Source organism: Tenrec ecaudatus, chromosome X (genome assembly GCF_050624435.1).
Source record: "Tenrec ecaudatus isolate mTenEca1 chromosome X, mTenEca1.hap1, whole genome shotgun sequence".
NCBI classification, from domain to species: Eukaryota; Metazoa; Chordata; class Mammalia; order Afrosoricida; family Tenrecidae; genus Tenrec; species Tenrec ecaudatus.
The window spans coordinates 88040222-88058576 of record NC_134548.1 but is presented as its reverse complement, the minus strand read 5'-3'; the positions used below and the strand labels follow the sequence as shown (position 1 = coordinate 88058576).

The 18355-nt window shown below is 39.6% G+C and overlaps 1 pseudogene; it reads left to right on the top strand.

Annotated features, from left to right (window-relative positions):
• LOC142433501 (DNA repair nuclease/redox regulator APEX1-like) overlaps nt 1-9095 on the top strand; it is a 48888-nt pseudogene extending 39793 nt beyond the window's left edge.
• Nucleotides 9096-18355: the final 9260 nt, after the last annotated feature.

The following is an 18355-nucleotide window of genomic DNA, read 5'->3' as shown; positions in this document are numbered from 1 at the left end:
GGCAAAATACTCGAAAATGTCAAGCTTTTCTCCTTTTATCATGATGTAACCTCTTGGTTCAGTCGTGAGGATTTTGGTCTTCTCTACACTGAGTTGTAATCCACACTGATATGCATCAGCAAGTGTTTCCAGTTCTCCCTACTTTCAGCAAGTAAGGTTGTACCATGTGCAGACGGCAAGTTTCTAATAAGCCCTCCTCCTATCCTGATGGCACACAATTCTTCAGATAAGACAGCTGAAGAAGTACAGCAAAAGAATACAACCCTGACACACACCTTTCTGATTTAAAACATGCAGTATACCCTTGTCCTGTTCACACAAGTGCCTCGTGATCCCTATACAAGCTCTGAATGAGCACAATGAACTATTCTGGAGTTTCCAGTCTTCTCAAGTTTATTCAAGGTTTATTATGGTCCACCGTCAAATGCCTTTGCACAGTCAATGAATACAAATAAACATCTTTCTGATGTTCTCAGCTTTCAGCCAAGATCCATCTGACATTAGCAATGATACCTCATGTTCCACGTCCTCTTCTGAATCCAGCCTGAACTTTTGGCTGTTCTCTGTCAATGTTCTGCTGCAATCATTGTTAGATGATCTTAAGCAAAATTTTACTTATGTGTAGTATCAGGCATATCATTCTATAGTTTGAGCATTTTATTGGGTCACCTTTCTTTGGAATGGGCACAAATATGTATCTCTTCCAGTCAGTTGACCAAGTAGGTATCTTCCAAATTTTCTGGCATAAATTAGTGAGCACTTCCAGTGCATCTTCAACTTATTGAAATATTTCCATTGGTATCCCATCAATTCCTGGAGCCTTTGTTTAGGCTAATGCACTCAGTGAAGTTTGAAATACTTCTTTCAGATACAATATATTCTGCTTATATGTTACCTCCTGAAATGTTGTAATTTCGACTACTTCTTTTTAGTACAGTGACTCTGTGCTGCATTCTTTCCATCATTTTCATTTTCTCCTGATACTTCCTGAATCATTCAATATGTTGCCAACAGAATCAAAATTGTAATTTGGGGACTGAATTTTTTCTTGAGTTCTTTCAGTTTGATATGGTGAGCATATTCTTCCCTTTTGGTTTTCTAACTCTCTGTCATTATAATATTTGGCTTTGTCTTTTCAAGCTGTCTTTTGAAATTTACTATTCCGCAACTTTATTTCATCTTTTCTCCCATTTGCTTTAGGCACTCTACACTTAAGAAGCAATTAAAGAGTCTCTTCTGGCATGTACTTAGATCTTTTCTTTCTTTCCTCTCTTTGTAATGACTCTTACTTTCTTCATGAATTCATGTCCTTTCACAGCTCATCAAGTCTGTTATTAGTGTTCAATGCATCAGACATATTATTGAGATATTCTCAAAATTCAGGAAGGATTGACACAAAGTCAAATTTTGGCTCTTGTGGATATGTTTACATTTTCTTCAGCTTTGTCTTAAACTTACATATGAGCAATTAATGGTCTGTCTCACAGTCAGTCTTTGGCTGGGTTTTAGCTGCTAATATTGAGTTTCTCCATATTCCCACATATATAGTTAATTTGATTTCCATGTATTCCATCTGGGGAAATTCATATGTATAGCAACCTTCTGAGTTTTTTTTAATGTATTTGCTATGAACAAGTAATTGGTCTTTGCAAAATTCTATCATGCATTCTCCAGCTTCATTTCTGTAATCATGTCCCTATTTTCAAATTACTGTTCCTTCCTCTGTTTCCAACTTTTGAACTTCAATCACCAATAACTATCAATGCATCTTGATTTCATGTTTGAGCACTTTCTGACTGAAGATATTGATAGAATTCTTCAATTTCTTCATCAACAACTTTTGTGGTTGGTGCATAAAGTTGAATTATAGTTGTATTGATTGGATTTTATTGAAGATGCATAGATGTAATGAGATCACAGAGAGAATTGTACTTCATGATGTATTTAGCAATATTATTTCTGGCAATTAATGCAAAGCATTTCCTTTTGATTGTGGTACTTCTGGCATAGTAAATCAAATGCTTTTCTGATTCAAAATAGTCAATACTAATCCATTTCAGCTCACTAAGGCCTAGGATATTGATCTTCATGCTTTTTGTGTTAGAAATGGCTCTCTAGAGAAGCAAAACCAGGACACTTATGTGTGTGTGTGTGTGTGTGTGTGTATATATATATATATATATATATATATATATATATATATATATATATATATATATATATATATATATATATATATATGTAAGGGGATAGATATATAACCATGAATGAATATAACAGCTAATTAGTTCACACAACAGTATAGAGGGCTCTGTTCAACTTACTTCTGTGGAACAGTTAATAAATACCGGAAGTCCTTCAACTCATGAGGGTTGTTGGGTCAAAGGTTAAGGATGCAAACAGCTAAGTCTTCCGTAGTGAAATGTATGCAGTCTGGCCAAAGGCAGCAAACAGCAGGGTGGGTAATCAGCAGTCAGTCAGATGACAGGATCCAATAGTCCCAAACTCAAGTGATGTAAACTACAGCAGCATTGTGAAGCAGGTCTCAAAGGAACCTCAAGCTCTAGCAACATGATACAAGCGTTGGGTGTCCCACAGGTACTGTAGCTCACAAGTTGAGGCGTAGAACTAACAAAGGCAGTTTCACACTGGTCTGAACACAAAATAGCAAGAGAGAGAGAGGGGCAGGGCTTGCTGAATCATTTATCTATTTGTCCTCCAAACAAAGTTCAACCTTATTAATAACACATGTTCTTATTGGCCAAGTTGGTACAATAAACCTACTTATTATAGTGCACCCTTTGCCAACTTGGCACTTGTACCCAATTCTTTAGCCATATATAATTTCTAGACATTAAGGAAATCACATTACATCTAACATCATACATCTATCATATATATAAATGAAAACACACTGAATCTAATTGTATCTGGTATAGCATATATGAACAAAGCAAAGATATTCAGTAAGTATATATAAAGAAGATAACACAATCAGAAACCTCACTTTTGAAATTGATCATGTGGTCATAACTGATAGGTAGAACTACCTTCTTCTCCTACTCATTCTGTATTTGCTCTCAGCCAGCACCTTGCTCTCAGCCAGCACCTCAGCTGGTCGTTGTTCTTTGCCTGGTGGGGTGACCCAGACCTTTATTCCTGAAGGGTCTGGATCATTAGATGTCCTGTGAGGATTGGGTAGCTGTAGTTTACCACGTACTTCAATCATATGGCATAGTAGTACTAAGAGATGGCATATGGGATCTTCTGAATTAGTGTCAGTTCAGAGGCCATGTCCAGGAATCCCCAAAAAATTTGATTATTTCCTTTCCGCCAATGAACAGTCACTCTTGTGAAAAGCTGCAGGTCCTTTCAGGGAAGGCTAGAAGAAAGACTAACAGTATAAACCTATGGTGATGTAGCAGGGTCCTTCAAAGGGACTCAGCTTCCCCCTTCTTCAAGGGGTTTTGGGTCTGTAAACTGGCTCAGGTCTGGGAACTGATTGAGGGGTCATGACTGTCTATATTGCTGTTAAACTGATATAGCATTCATTTTCTTGTATAGATAACATAAATATTTAGTAGGTTTCCCATGTATTTAACTCCTAGCAACACCATGGCTAAGTAGTCAATGCCATAAGTTCACATGAGACAGGTTGCTTTAATTACTATGGAAAACTTGCTGTCCATTACGATAACCATGTCTCTGTTGATTCAGTGCTGACACCTGCCCTCTACTACCACGGGGTTCAATCGGCCCCATCCTGGTATTCATAAAATAGCAATCTCAGGAGTCTTCCGAGATGCTGGGGCCCCCTTCAAAAACGTGTTCTTTATGGGTGTGGTGAAAGGTATGTCCTCAGGACACTCCCTTTTGGGTTCTATGGGATTATTCTTATAGATCCATTCCAACATACCAATTTCCCTCAGCTTTTGGATGCCTTCATCTGCAGTGTGCCAAGGTAAGTCAGGTACTTCAAGTTTGTCTAATCTAGGCCATCTGACAGCCCATACTTCAGTGAAACAACCAAATAAGAAATTAGATCATCTCTTAACCTCTCTGCCTGAGACATTGAAGGAAAAATCTGTGCTTAGGGGTCCCATATCAAGAAACTCAGACTGGTCTAATGTTACATTTCTTGCACCAGTATCCCAACCCCCTAGTAACAATTCCCAGAGATATTCCCCAGCTTTCTGCTTGTATGTATTAGAAAAATCGAGCAGATCTTTATGAGTATATCGAAATTCTTCCTGAGTTATCATCTGAATATCACCTTTAGGGACTTTCTGAGACTCAATTCTAGTTACGGGCATAGAGGAAATAATTGGTAGTAGTAGGTGCTTTCTGAGAACTCTCAGAAATATCTTGTAAGGCATCGCCCCCAGGAAATGCTACAGTTGTGGGTTATTTTACTGATAGTGGATTAATTGATAGGGGTGGATCTATTGGGTGGGGTGGCTCAATTAAATCTAGAGGCTTAATATCCACTTTGTCTGGATCATTAGCCCATATGTTACCATCTATATTAGACAGGGTTCTCTAGAGAAACAAAACTAGAATGCTAATAACTATATCTATATCTGTATCTATATCTATCTATATAATCTATATATCATCTATATTTATATCTATATCTTTATAATCTTATAGATATATCTTATAGATATAGATAACATAAGAAATAAACAGGTAATTAATCTATAAAACAGTACAAATGGCTCAGTGCAACTCACACCCATAAGAGAGCTGTGAGACACTGGCAGTCTTTCAAGTTTTGAGGGCCACTGGGTAGTCCTCTGTAGAGCAATTCAGGCTATCCAGCCACAAGCAGCAAACAGCAAGGCAGGTCACCAACAGTCAGCCAGATGACAGGGTCCAACAGTCCCCAACTCAAGAGATGTATATTGCAATAGTGTGGCGAAGCAGGCCTTGAAAGAACCTCAAATTACAGTGACACAGTCCATGGGTTAGGTGTCCAACAGGTAGTGTAGCTTGCAACTTGAGGCACAGAACAAGTAAAGCAGGCGCACACTGGTCCAGTGATCAAAGAGCAAGAGACAAGAAAGGCGAGGCTTACCGAGTCATTTATCTCTCCGCCCTTCAATTAATCCCACATGTGTTCATTGACCATGTTGGCACAATAAACATTAACCGTCTTACCATCGAATTCCCTAATTCTTTCTGATTAATGCCCTTACTTTACTATCAGACACTGTTCTAGACCTGTAATTCAGCTAATGCTGTTATTATGTCATCTCTATTACTAGAGGAGAAAAAGCTCTTCTTTGTAGCAAATGCAGAAGCTTTTAGGTCTGTTATTCAGCACTTGAAACATGCTTCTGAGTTTCTGAGGTGATCACTTTCTTTGATCACATTTTTTATTGCAAGGAGGACCAGACATCCAGCTTCCCTATACTTCTCATCCTGACAAAAATGCTGGAAAATATCAAACACACAATCACCCAGAGCCTCTCCTCTCAGCAGCACTTCATCTATTGGTGGCGATACTGTGGATATTAGCGTTGCTATTTCACACCATGGATTAACACCACCGACTCTAGTAAGAGTGGCAAACTCATCCATGCTTTTAAGGGTAGAGATAGCATTAATAGTGCTCTTAAGCCTAATCAGGCTGGAGAGCCAATTTTAGAAGTCCATATTTATGATTGTGTTTCCCTAGAAGCACTCCCAGTACCAATTTGTTATTCAGGGTAGACTAGAGAAACAAATTCATAGACACATATATGTGTATGAGAAAGAGCTTTATATTGAAAGGCAATTGAATATTGAGAAAACATCTAAGCCCAGTCCATATAAGGTCCATAAGTCTGATACTAGCCTATATGTCTGATACTGATCTATAAAGTCCTCTTCAGACTCAGGAAATACAAGCAATGATGCCAAATGGAGGAAGATCACAGACCAGTGGGTGGGAAGTCTTGTGGATCCAGTGGTGTTGTAAGCATCTCAGTGCTGGCAGGTGTCTCCAAGTGGCTCCTTCAGCTTAGGGAAGTAGAATAATTCCATGTGTCTTGTTAGCTTCACTGTCTCCCAAGGTGTGAACAGAGAGAGATAGACTGTCTCCCACCTCCAAGGAGAAAATACCATAATTCCCAGAAACCTCAGGGGAAGGCCATGCCCATACAGAGGCTTCATTGGCTATACAATGATTGACAGGCTAGACTCCACCCCTTCACTCAAAATTCTTTCAAATTGACACCAGATTATATAACTACCACACTTTCCATTTCATTTTTTAGCACTTCCAATTTCCTAAAGTCATACTTAACACATTCCACATTCTAATCATTAGATTTTTACAGCTATTTCTCTACTTGTACCCTATGAGCAAATTCATATCCCAAAGTTTCCATTCCGACATGCTTTACCTGACTCATGTCATCATGTTTGAATTCCCACCAAGAAATCATCTCTTTTCAGTCGTATTTTGAGTTCCCTCAGCCCTGAGGGGCCCATCCTCTGACAATATCTCGGACAATGTTCTCCTTCCTTTGTTTAGGCTTTTGTATTTGAAAATACTTCAGAGCTCTGCATAATGTGTCCGGAGCCATGAGGCCCAGGATTACTAGGAATTTATCAGAACCTGTCCGGAGCCATGAGGCCCGGCCATTACTTGGAATTTATTAGCCTGAGCTCTGGGCATTCTTCTACCCCAGCCTACGTAACAGAGCACTGCAGCTGTAAAGCTTGAGCAAACAAGGTGTGATGCTCTTTAGATAAGCACCTGTGTCCTGCTTCCCCTTGATTGGGTAAAAGATTGTCCTGACCCGCGCTTAATTTGCATGAACATGCCACTCCACATACCTGGTTGAAGACTAAGCCATTACTGACTCACGGGCAGGGTACGCTCCCCTGAACTCCCTGATTGGCCTGTCACCAAGGTAGCCTAATTTGCATGTGTGACAGGTGCTTCCCCCGTTGCTGGCCTATATAAGCTGTAACCCTTTGCTCAATAAATGAGACTTGATCAGGATACTGTCTTGTCTCCATTCTCCGTGCCTCTTGTCCCCCCAATTCCCACTCTCTCCTCCAGGATCCATGTTGAAGTTTCCGTGGGACGGGACATAATGTTTTCAACAGCTTCTTTCTCCGAAGTGAGAAGCTGAGTCCGTTTTCATTGTCTGTTTGTAGTCTGGAAGCTCCACTGAATCCTGCTCACTTTCGGTGACCCATCTGGCACTTGAAATACAAGTGACATAGCTTTCAGCAACACAGCAACACAGAGTACAACAAACTCACAGAAGAGAGGTAGTTAAACATCTTAGGCCTATGTATAAGGAGACCTGGTGGTGCCCCGGGATAAATGTTGGACAAACTCACTGGCTGCTCTGTAGGAGAAATATATGACTGTCTGCTTCTACAGATTTACAATATCAGAAATCCTGTATATGATCTATATAATTTGGCATCAACTTGATGGCAGTGGGTTTGATTTTTTAGAAGGTTCGTTATACTAGTTTAAGAGTATAAATAATAAAGAAAAGAGTGGAGAGGATGATATTAGTTCATTGATTTACAGTCATAACTTATGACTGTGAGCAGGAATATTGAATTATGTATAGGCCATGGCCAACTTAAAAAAATCACCTGGACATGATTTCCTTTTTCTTTCAGTTTGTTAAGAGTGTCACATTCTTTTGTTCTTGGTTTTGTTTTTATCTTTTGATTTTACCATGACAATGGATTCAGTGACATCATTTCATAAACCAACTTGTGCTACTGGTTAATTTAATTTTTAAAAGTCATTGCTGTAATGTAAATTGCATACTGTGGACACAGAAAAAATGGAGAGAAGCTTAAAGATATTGGTTGTTAATGTCTGGATTTCAAAAGATGAATGATGTCCTAGATATATAAAGCATTTATATAAAGCATTTTTCTAGGAAATGAGGATAATACCAAAAGGTATATCAGGCTGCAGGGACTCAGTATACTGGGAGTAATGAAAAAATATAAGCAATTATAAATATTCTGTACCATAATTAGTCCAAACCCAGTGGTGTGCCACAGTGCAAAGAGAAAGAGGCTGCCAAACAAGGACCATAGCAAGCATGTACGTCATCCCATAATAAGTCTTACTCTCTGATAACAGAATCCCTTGTGAGTTCACTCCATTCTTTGTGCCTGGGGAAGCACAGTATAAATCGTGCTTCAGTGCAACAGGTTCTGAAAGGCATTCATTGCAGGGATACCAAAGCACGGGGAAAAGGTGCTGTGGCCATTGATGAGGAAGAACCCAAGATCAAGCCAGAGCAAAACAAACACACAAGAAAGCAAATTTTTTTAAAAAAGAAGAAGAAAAATGAGAAAGAAGCAACTGGAGAGGGCCCCTCAGATCAGAAAACCTCTCCTAGTGGCAATCTGCTACTCTCAGATCTGTTTGTGGAATGTGGATGGGCTTTGAGCCTAGATTATGAAGAAAGCTTTAGATTGGGTAAAGAAAGATGTTCCAGATATTCTGTGCCTCCAAGAAACTAAGTGTTCCAAGGAAAAAACGACCAGTTGACCTGCCTGGACTGTCTCATCACTACTGGCCAGCCTCTTCAAATAAGGAAGTGCACGGTGTCTTGGGCTTACTCTGTAGTGCCTACTCAAAGTCTCCTACAGCATTGGTGAAGAAGAGCATGGTCAGGAGGGTCAGGTGATCATAGCTGAATATGACAAGGTTGTGCTGATAATAGCCTATGTACCTAATGCAGACCAGGGTATGGTGCAACTGGAGTATTGCAAACGCTGGGATGAGACCATTAGCAAATTCCTAAAGGACTTGGCTGTGCACAAGTCTTTGTGGGCACCTCAACTTGGCCCATGAAAAGTTGACCTTGGCAACCCGAAAGGTAACAGAAAAAAAATGCTGGCTTTACTCCACAGGCATATGCTTATACATATTTTGACCTACATGATGAATATTCCATCCAGGAGTGTAGGCTGGAGTCTTGATTATTTTTTGTGTGTCACTCTCTGCTACTGTACTGTGTGACAGCAAGATCCATCCCAAGCCCTTCAGCTGTGATCACTATCCTATCACTTCCTCAAAATCACTCAAGCCTAGAAAAGGAGCTCTAAAAATTTAATGTTTCTTCTGTAAGGTTTTTACTTGAGAAATCTGCACTGTAAAGGCCTTTTAAAATTTTACGTGCACCCTTCAAATGGGCTCCTAGCGACAGATTTTGGCTTCCCTCTTGATCCTTTAAGTCCATGGTTTTTATTTTGTGGAGGCCTTTGTTTTTACATTAAACAAAAGTTACTGGTGACTTCCTTTAACTCTGTCCAAATGAAAATAAAAAGACATAGTTAAAAAAAATAAAAATCCCTTGCAAGCAAGAGGCATTCTGGAAAATAACTGCATGCACACCCTATTAGTATAGCTTAGAATTCCAAGAAAATTCCTTTCCCCTAAAATTTAATGAATATCTGTAACCTTCCATTTGCACCTGGCTGGTCTGGATTTAAAACCCTGAGCCCAGCTCGCTTTGATGAGAAAGAGTAAGTGTTGCTGAGGCTCTCCTCATCTCCACCAGTTGGCTCATTTTCTAACAAAAACTTGGCTTGTGTGGAAACTTTGTGTCTCTCCTAGTCATTATTGGTCAGTAGAAAGGAATAACCTTCCTTTGTAGGGTTAGAACAGAGACATCCTCACCGATAACAAGATGACCCTATTTATGATCAGTGGGGCAAGTTCCACAGTAGAACTATGCTCAAGGTTTTAGGGCACATGGTCAGAAAATGTAGCTTGTAAGGCTATAGAATCAAGACAAAAGAATCGGTTTATCTCCATCCCCCACAAAAAATGTCTATAAATGCAGTACTATGGGATCACAGCTGGCTTAAAAGGAGTTCAGAGTGCTTCTTATTGTAATGAAGAGAATATAATTTCTCTCAATCAATCCAGAATGTATCATTAAGACTGGATTATAATTAAATGAGAATGTAAATAATGCACTAATCTAATCAATTGGATTATAACTTGACTGTCTAAGAAAATGACTTTTCAACAAAAGGATAAATTACATGTTATTTAGAAAAAGAAGAGAATGAAGGGGCATGTTTTTATAGTGCAAAATTATTACCAGATATCGAGAAAGAAATATTTCTAAAGTAAATAGTATTTTTAGGAACTTTTATTTAATAAAATCTAAGCTAATCTCTTTATTTTCATTTCATGTTCAACAACCATCTTATGATCGAATTTGCTCTCCCAAGTAAATTTATCTACAAAAAAGAGTATAAATACAACCAATACTAACTATATAGCTATATTATCCACTTTATATGCCAGAGTAAGACATAATTAAATCAGTATTTTTATTTTTCAGTCAATGCTGTGTGAGTTGATTAAGAAAAGTTACATTTACATTAAAAAGTGAAAACAAGCGGCCATCTAGCTCAGATGCAAAAAAGCCCACATGGAAGAAGCACACCGGCCAGTGCGATCAGGAGGTGCCAAGGGACCAGGTATAAGGCATCATGCAAAATAAGAAAAAAGATATATGTGTGTGTGTATGTATGTGTGTGTGTGTATATATATATATATATATATATATATATATATATATATATATATATATATATATATATATATATATATATATATATACCATTTTAAATGAAGGGGGAAGTGCAGAGTGGAGACCCAAGGCCCAAGTGTCGGCCAATGGAGATCCTCTCATAGAGGGGTTTAGGAGAGGAGATGGGTTAATTAGGGTGCGAGGTAGTACCGATGAAGAACACAGCTTTCCCCCAGATCCTGGATGCTTCCTCCCCCAACTACCATGATCCGAATTCTACCTTGCAGGGCTGGATAGGGCAGAGGCTGTACACTGGTACATATGAGGGCTGGAGGTACAGGGAATCCAGGGTGGATGATACCTTCAGGACCAAGGGTGTGAGGGGCGATGCTGGGAGAGTGGAGGGTGAGTGGGTTGGAAAGGGGGAACTGATTACAAGGATCCACATGTGACCTCTTCCCTGGGAGAGGGACAGCAGGGAAGGGGATGAAGAGAGATTCCGGATAGGGCAAGATATGACAAAACAACGATGTATAAATTACCAAGGGCACATGAGAGAGGGGGGAAAGGGGAAGGAGGGGAAAAAAAAGAGGACCTGATGCAAGGGGCTTAAGTGGAACGCAAATGCTTTGAGAATGATTGGGGCAGGGAATGTATGGATGTGCTTTATACAATTGATGTATGTATATGTATGGATTGTGATAAGAGTTGTATGAGTCCTTAATAAAATGTAAAAAAAGAAAAGAGGAGAAAAAAATGATTAGGGCAAAGACTGTACAGATGTGCTTTATACAATTGATGTATGTATATGTATGAACTGTGATAGAGTTGTATGAGCCCCTAATAAATTGTTAAAAAAAAAGTGAAAACAAAATCCAAGGCTTTTAGGAGGCAACAGATCTACATAGTTAAAACAACTAAACAGCACCTAATAAGAGCAACTGCCTTTGACTCGTGTAGGTACTTTTGGATGTCATGTACCTGACACATTCTGTATGCTTAATAAATATTAATCTGATGTTTTCATAATTTATTAAATGATAGGTATGGGTATGGCTATCATTTAAGCCCATAATTTTATGATAGGTTTGTCAAATATGTAGTATTCTAAACCTTCACTGTCTTCTTTTTCCTTAATCTTCCATGACTTTTATTGAAAAATATTTTCTCATTATATTTTGACAGTTTTCATGATCTCTCTCTTTTCTATCAGTAGTTTTATTGTTAAGTTACATATCAGTTAACTCAGTGCTTCAATCATTCAATCATATGACAGAGAATTGCATCATCACGCCCACATCAATGTGTTGATTTCTGGGGGTTGTTACACCCTTTGGTGGTCCCATGTTCGTCAGCTGCGGTTGTTATTTTTCTAACCATAAAGAACTAAAATTATTTTTGTAATGCTGGTCTTGTTTTTACAAATTCTCTAAATGTTTCCTTATCAGAGAAAATGTTAATACCTCCTTCAAATTTGATGGAAAACTTTGCTGAATTAAGGATTCTTGTATTGCAGTTGTTTGTTGTCTTTCAGCTTTCAGGACACATTTCTCCAGTTCTTTCCTGCATGATTTCTGAGGAGAGGCCTGAACTAATTCTTATCTGCTTACCTTTATATGTCACTGCTTTTTTCCTCTCTAGCTGCTCTTATGATAATCTCCTTTTCCTTTAAATTGGATAGTTTGACTGCTGTATGTCCTGGTGGTTTGTTTGTTTGTTTGGGGGGCAAACTAATTGATGCTCTGTCTGCTCCCTGAATGGTTATCATCTCCTCCCTTATGATATTGGGGAAATTTTTCTTCCAAGTGTACCCTTACTATTTTAACTGTAGGCTTATTTCTATCTTCCTGCTCCTGGACCTTAATAATTCAGATATTCTTTCGCTTTGTGGAGTCCCACATCCTCCTCAGGCTTTCTTCCAATTCTTTTGCTTTTTTGCTTGATTGTTTCTCTTGTTTGCTGAATTCTACCTGGTTATCTTCGAGATCACTATTATAGTTCTCCATCTCTGTCATTCTGTTATCAATATCATTCAAATTTTTATAGATTTTTGCAATGTTATTCCTTAACTCCCGGACTTTCCTTTGGTGTGAAGATTCTAGTATTTCTGTTTTTCATTTGTTTTCAGGATTGATCCCGTAATTTCCTGAATGGCACTAAGCAATATTCTTAACTATTTTTTCTTTTTTCTTTTTTGAGACTTATTAACTTTATTAGTCTTTTCTTTTTTTTTAATTTTAACAATTTATTGGGGCTCATACAATTCTTTTCACAGTTCATATATATACATACATCAATTGTATAAAGCACATCTGTACAGTCTTTGCCCTAATCATTTTTTTCTCTTTTCTTCTTTTACATTTTATTAGGGACTCATACAACTCTTAACACAATCCATACATATACATACATCAATTGTATAAAGCACATCCATACATTCCCTGCCCCAATCATTCTCAAAGCATTTGCTCTCCACTTAAGCCCCTTGCATCAGGTCCTCTTTTTTTCCCCTCCTCCCTCCCCATTCCCCCCTCCCTCATATGCCCTTGGTAATTTATACATCGTTGTTTTGTCATATCTTGCCCTATCCGGAGTCTCCCTTCCCCCCTTCTCTGCTGTCCCTCTCCCAGGGAAGAGGTCACATGTGGATCCTTGTAATCAGTTCCCCCTTTCCAACCCACTCACCCTCCACTCTCCCAGCATCGTCCCTCACACCCTTGGTCCTGAAGGTATCATCCACCCTGGATTCCCTGTACCTCCAACCCTCATATGCACCAGTGTACAGCCTCTGTCCTATCCAGCCCTGCAAGGTAGAATTCAGATCATGGTAGTTGGGGGGAGGAAGCATCCAGGATCCGGGGGAAAGCTGTTTTCTTCATCAATACTACCTCACACCCTAATTAACCCATCTCCTCTCCTAAACCCCTCTATGAGGGGATCTCCATTGGTCGACACTTGGGCCTTGGGTCTCCACTCTGCACTTCCCCCTTCATTTAATATGATATATATACATATATATACATACATATATACATATACACATATATACACATACATACACACACTTATATCTTTTTTTTTTTTGCATGATGCCTTATACCTGGTCCCTTGGGCACCTCGTGATCGCACTGGCCGGTGTGCTTTTTCCATGTGGGCTTATTTGCTTCTGAGCTAGATGGCCGCTTGTTCACCTTCAAGCCTTTAAGACCCCAGACACTATTTCTTTTGATAGCCGGGCACCATCAGCTTTCTTCACCACATTTGCTTATGCACCCATTTGTCTTCAGCGATCCTATCATGGAGGTGTGCAGTCAATGATATGATTTTTTGTTCTTTGATGCCTGGTAACTGATCCCTTTGGGACCACTTGCTCACTCAGGCTGGTGTGTTCTTCCATGTGGACTTTGTTGCTTCTGAGCTAGATGGCCGCTTGTTTATCTTCAAGCCTTTAAGACCCCAGTCACTATCTCTTTTGATAGCCGGGCACCATCAGCTTTCTTCACCACATTTACTTGTTCACCCACTTTGGCTCCAGCCGTTGTGTCGGGAGAGTGAGCATCATAGAGTACCAATTTTATAAAAGAAGGTATTCATGCATTGAGGGAGTGTTTGAGTAGAGGCCCAAGGTCCTTGCCTGGTGGGAAATGATCAAGGGTAAGGTTGCTTAGAGAAGAGGTATACTCTAGCCCAGGTGGCGATGAAGCATGGTAGTAGGGCAGGAGGAAAGTCAAGGGAGATGGAGGAAAGAGCTAGGAGTCAAAGGGCATTCATGGAGGTCTAGACAAAGACATGTACATGCAAATATATATAGGAGGATGGGGAAATAGATCTATGTGTCTATATTTATAGGTCAAGTATTAAGGTGGCGGAAGGATCTTAACTATTTTTTCAATATAGTTCAAGGGATGTTTCTTCTGTGTAAACTGCTGTGTATGAGTTATCTTCAATAATTGGCTTTTTAATCTTTTTATGGCATCTGCAGGTATTGGCTGTTGTGTATGTGGTGTCTTGTGTGAGCTGATGATCCAGTGTTATCTTCTGGGATGTATAGTGTGGGGGGTTGGCTCTTTATGTTAGGGGAGGATCAGATGGGTGCTGGAAAATATATTGTGTGTAGATGAGGAGGGAATGTAGTTGGGTGAGAGGGATAATTAGGGTTTGTGTGCTCTGGTGTAGGTGTTAAGTGGTGACATTAATCATAAGAAACCTTCCCTTAAGATAGTAATTTTAATTAGTTGGAGAAGAGGGCTATATAAGATGTGATTTTCCTTGGTAAGTTAAAAGGAGGTTATATGTTGCTGAGGTGGGGAGGGAACAGGTTCCAGGGGTTATTGTAGTTGCGATAAGGGAGAGGTATAATAGAGGTATAAGGAATCTACCAGATTCCCTTAATGACCCAGTGCATTATGTGGGAAGTGTGCACTTGTGGTAATTACACAATTTCATAACAACCTGACAAATACTTATAGGGGTGGAACTTAGCCTGTCAACCAAGTCACAGCTTGATGATGCCTCCTTGTGGGTGTGGCCCTCTCATGAGGATTCTGGGAACTTCCTATGTCTCTGACTGTCTTTCTGTTAACTAGCCACAGAGAGATTGCTGAGTCTGATGAAAGCTTCCCTCTCTCTGCTTCACCATCGGTTGAGGAACCACACTCTGAGATACTGGAGGAGCCACATGGTGACCCATGCCAGCGCTGAGGTGCTTCCACCAGCATTGGATTCACAAGACTTTTCACCCACCAGCCTGTGATCTTCCTGCATTCAACATCATTGCATATGCTGTGTGAGTCTGATAACAAATTTAAGGACTAGTATTGGACACATGAGCTAATATCTGACTTAAGGACTGGGATGTTTTCTCGATGTACAATTACTTTTCCATATAAAGCTCTTTCCTGTACATATATGAATGGCCCTGAATTTGTTTCTGTAGTCAACCCAGGCTAACACTCTTTCCAGTATTGTGCTTATAACAATAGGTTTCTGTACAGCTCAGAACTATCTGTTCCTAATGCGTGGTCCTAGGGTATAAATGGGTAATTATAATAGTGGATGCCCCAGGGAAAAGGGGCTTCCATTCAGACGGTGATCAGGCTAGAGACTGGACATCAGTCCCAAAGGCTACCTGACCTGTAGCAGGAAAGCTTCTGGGAAACCCAGAAATGCCAGTTACATTTTTACTGGCAGGGTGAGGAGCTCTAGGATTCCTTTCTCAAATCAAAATAGAAGCCCCTCCATCGACCTCTTAGAACCCACTCGTGGCAGATTCCAAGCACTCCTCTGTTTCCCCAGTGCTGAGATTTGCTACAACTGGCTGGATCTATTTATCTGCAGGAGGGATGTGGGCCTTGGCTAGGGATTATCACCAGTGGGAACTCTCCTCCCTCTGTGGACAGTGAGTGCAGTATCCAGCTTCCCTGATTGCCAGGGTTCAAGTGGGTACCTGTGGGATGCTCCTAAGGTATGAACAGCTCAGGCCACCTCTCCATGCTGGCGACCACTGATTGGGGAGGTGAGATGGGTAGAGGAAAAGAAAGAAAGAAGAAAAAGTGGGGAGTTGCTGCTGCACCAGCAAACAAAGAAAACATGGGTGGGTGTTGTGTACAGGGGTCATGTGCATGATGAGCACAGCTGCACTCTCCGGCATAGCCAACAAAAGATAAGCCTGCGTTTCTGTGAGAACTGGCCTTATGCCCCAGTCCCCCATCATGACTACCTTACCTGCAAATCTGGGAATCCCATAATGAGCTGTTCATATGGGCATTTCTACATTGGTGCCATCTTCCAAGAAACCCTTAAAGCTTCATTTTGTTTATTGAAAAAGGTTGCCTTATTTCAATATTATCTGCCAGTACCATAATCCAAATGCATCTATTCTTCTTCAGTCTTTTATAATCAATATCCTACTTTGATAGGCATATGAGGCAATTGAAAGAACCAGGACTTGATGTTTTAATACTTCCTTGGGTTTCAATACTTAAACAAGGTCTTATGCTGAAGATTACCTAATAGAATGCATATATTGATCTCTTGATTTCTGGTTCCATGAGCATTGATTATTGATCCAAGCAAAATTAAATCCTTGATAACGTCAATCCTTGCTCCATTTACCATAATGTTCATTGATCCAACTGTGAAGATTGTAGTCTTCTTGACATTGAGCTGTAGTCCACACTGAAGGCTGCAATCTTTGATCTTCATCAGCAAGTGCTTCAAGTTCTCCTCCATTTCAACAAGCAAGATTGAGTCCTCTGCTGGTTGTTAATAAGCCTTCCACCAATTCTAATGCCTCATTCTTCTTCATGTAATTCAGATTCTGTAATTATTTGCTCAGCATACAGATTGAATAAGTATGGTGAGAGGGCACAGCACTGACGATCAACTTTCGTGATTTTAAACCACACCTGTCATTTGATTCATGGACAAGTTCTGCATGAGCACATAGAAGACTTGGGGAATTTTTATTCTTCTCAAGACTATCCATATTGTATTATGATACAAACAGTTGACTGCCTAAGCACTGTCAATAAAACACAAGTAAATATTTTTCTGTTTTTGTCTGCTTTCAGCCAGAATCTATCTGACATCAGCAATAATATCCCTTGTTCCACTTCGTCTTTTGAATGTGGACTAAACCTCTGAAGATTATCCAAGAATGGTTGCAGCAGTACATTGACAGTACTACCAGAGGTAGCTCCTTTGAAACTTTCTATTCAGCTCTTTGACTTCATTATTTTTTCCATATGTTTATCTACTCTACGATTAAGAGTAAGTGTAAGAGTCTTTTCTGACAACCACTTTGATGATGTCTTTCTATCCTTTGTTTTTAATGACTTGTTGCTTTTTCACGAATGATGTTCTTGATGTCCTCCCAGAGCTCATTAGGTCTTCTGTCATTTGAGTTCAATGCATCAAATCTCTTCTTGGGATGTTATTAGAATTCAGGTGGGATAGATCCAAGGTAGTATTTTGGCTCTTATGGACTTGTTTTAATTTTCTTCAACTTCAACCTGAACGTACATATGAGCCAATTGATGGTTTATTCCACAGTCAGCCCCTGACCTGGTTTTAGCTTCTGACATTGAACTTCTTCATCTTCTGTTCCCACAGATGTAATCGATTCTGTGTATTTTATCTGAAGAAGTTCATGTACCATTTGTACTCGAGTATAAGCCGACCCAAATATCAGCCAAGGCACCTAATTTTACCATAAAAACTCCAATAAAAATGTGCTGAAAAACTCGGCTTATATGTGAGTATATGTGATATATAGTCACCACTGGTATTACTGAAAAAGGGTTTTTGCTATCAATAATTTGTTGGTGCTACAAAACTCTATCATGTGATTTCCAGTTTTGTTTCTATCACCAAGACCATATTTTAAGAAAACTCTGGGCTTTCTGATTAATGTGGCTCCAGACAGGTTTATCTAAGATAGTTGCCTTTTCTTCTGCTGTTGATATTTAAATAACCTTGTCTCTCCCATACATGAGCTTTGCTTCTAGACTTAATCCCTTTAAATGAGATAAGGTTTCCCCTGAACCCCATGTACCACTTTCTGGTGCCACAAGGAAATTACCAAATATAAGAACCATGCCTAGGAGCGACACAATGCATTCTCTTCCCTTCCATGAATGTCATTTTTATCAGGTGCAGTTATGTCAGTTCTGACTCATAGCCTATAAGGGGATAGATCCTGAAGGTGGCTATCTTCCATCTGCTCTTGATCTACTCATGAACTTAACTAGACTTTCCTTCCCTTTCTCTCTGCAACTGCCTTTGTGGAAAGGTAGATATTTCTTTTTGCCATAGGTACTGAAGCT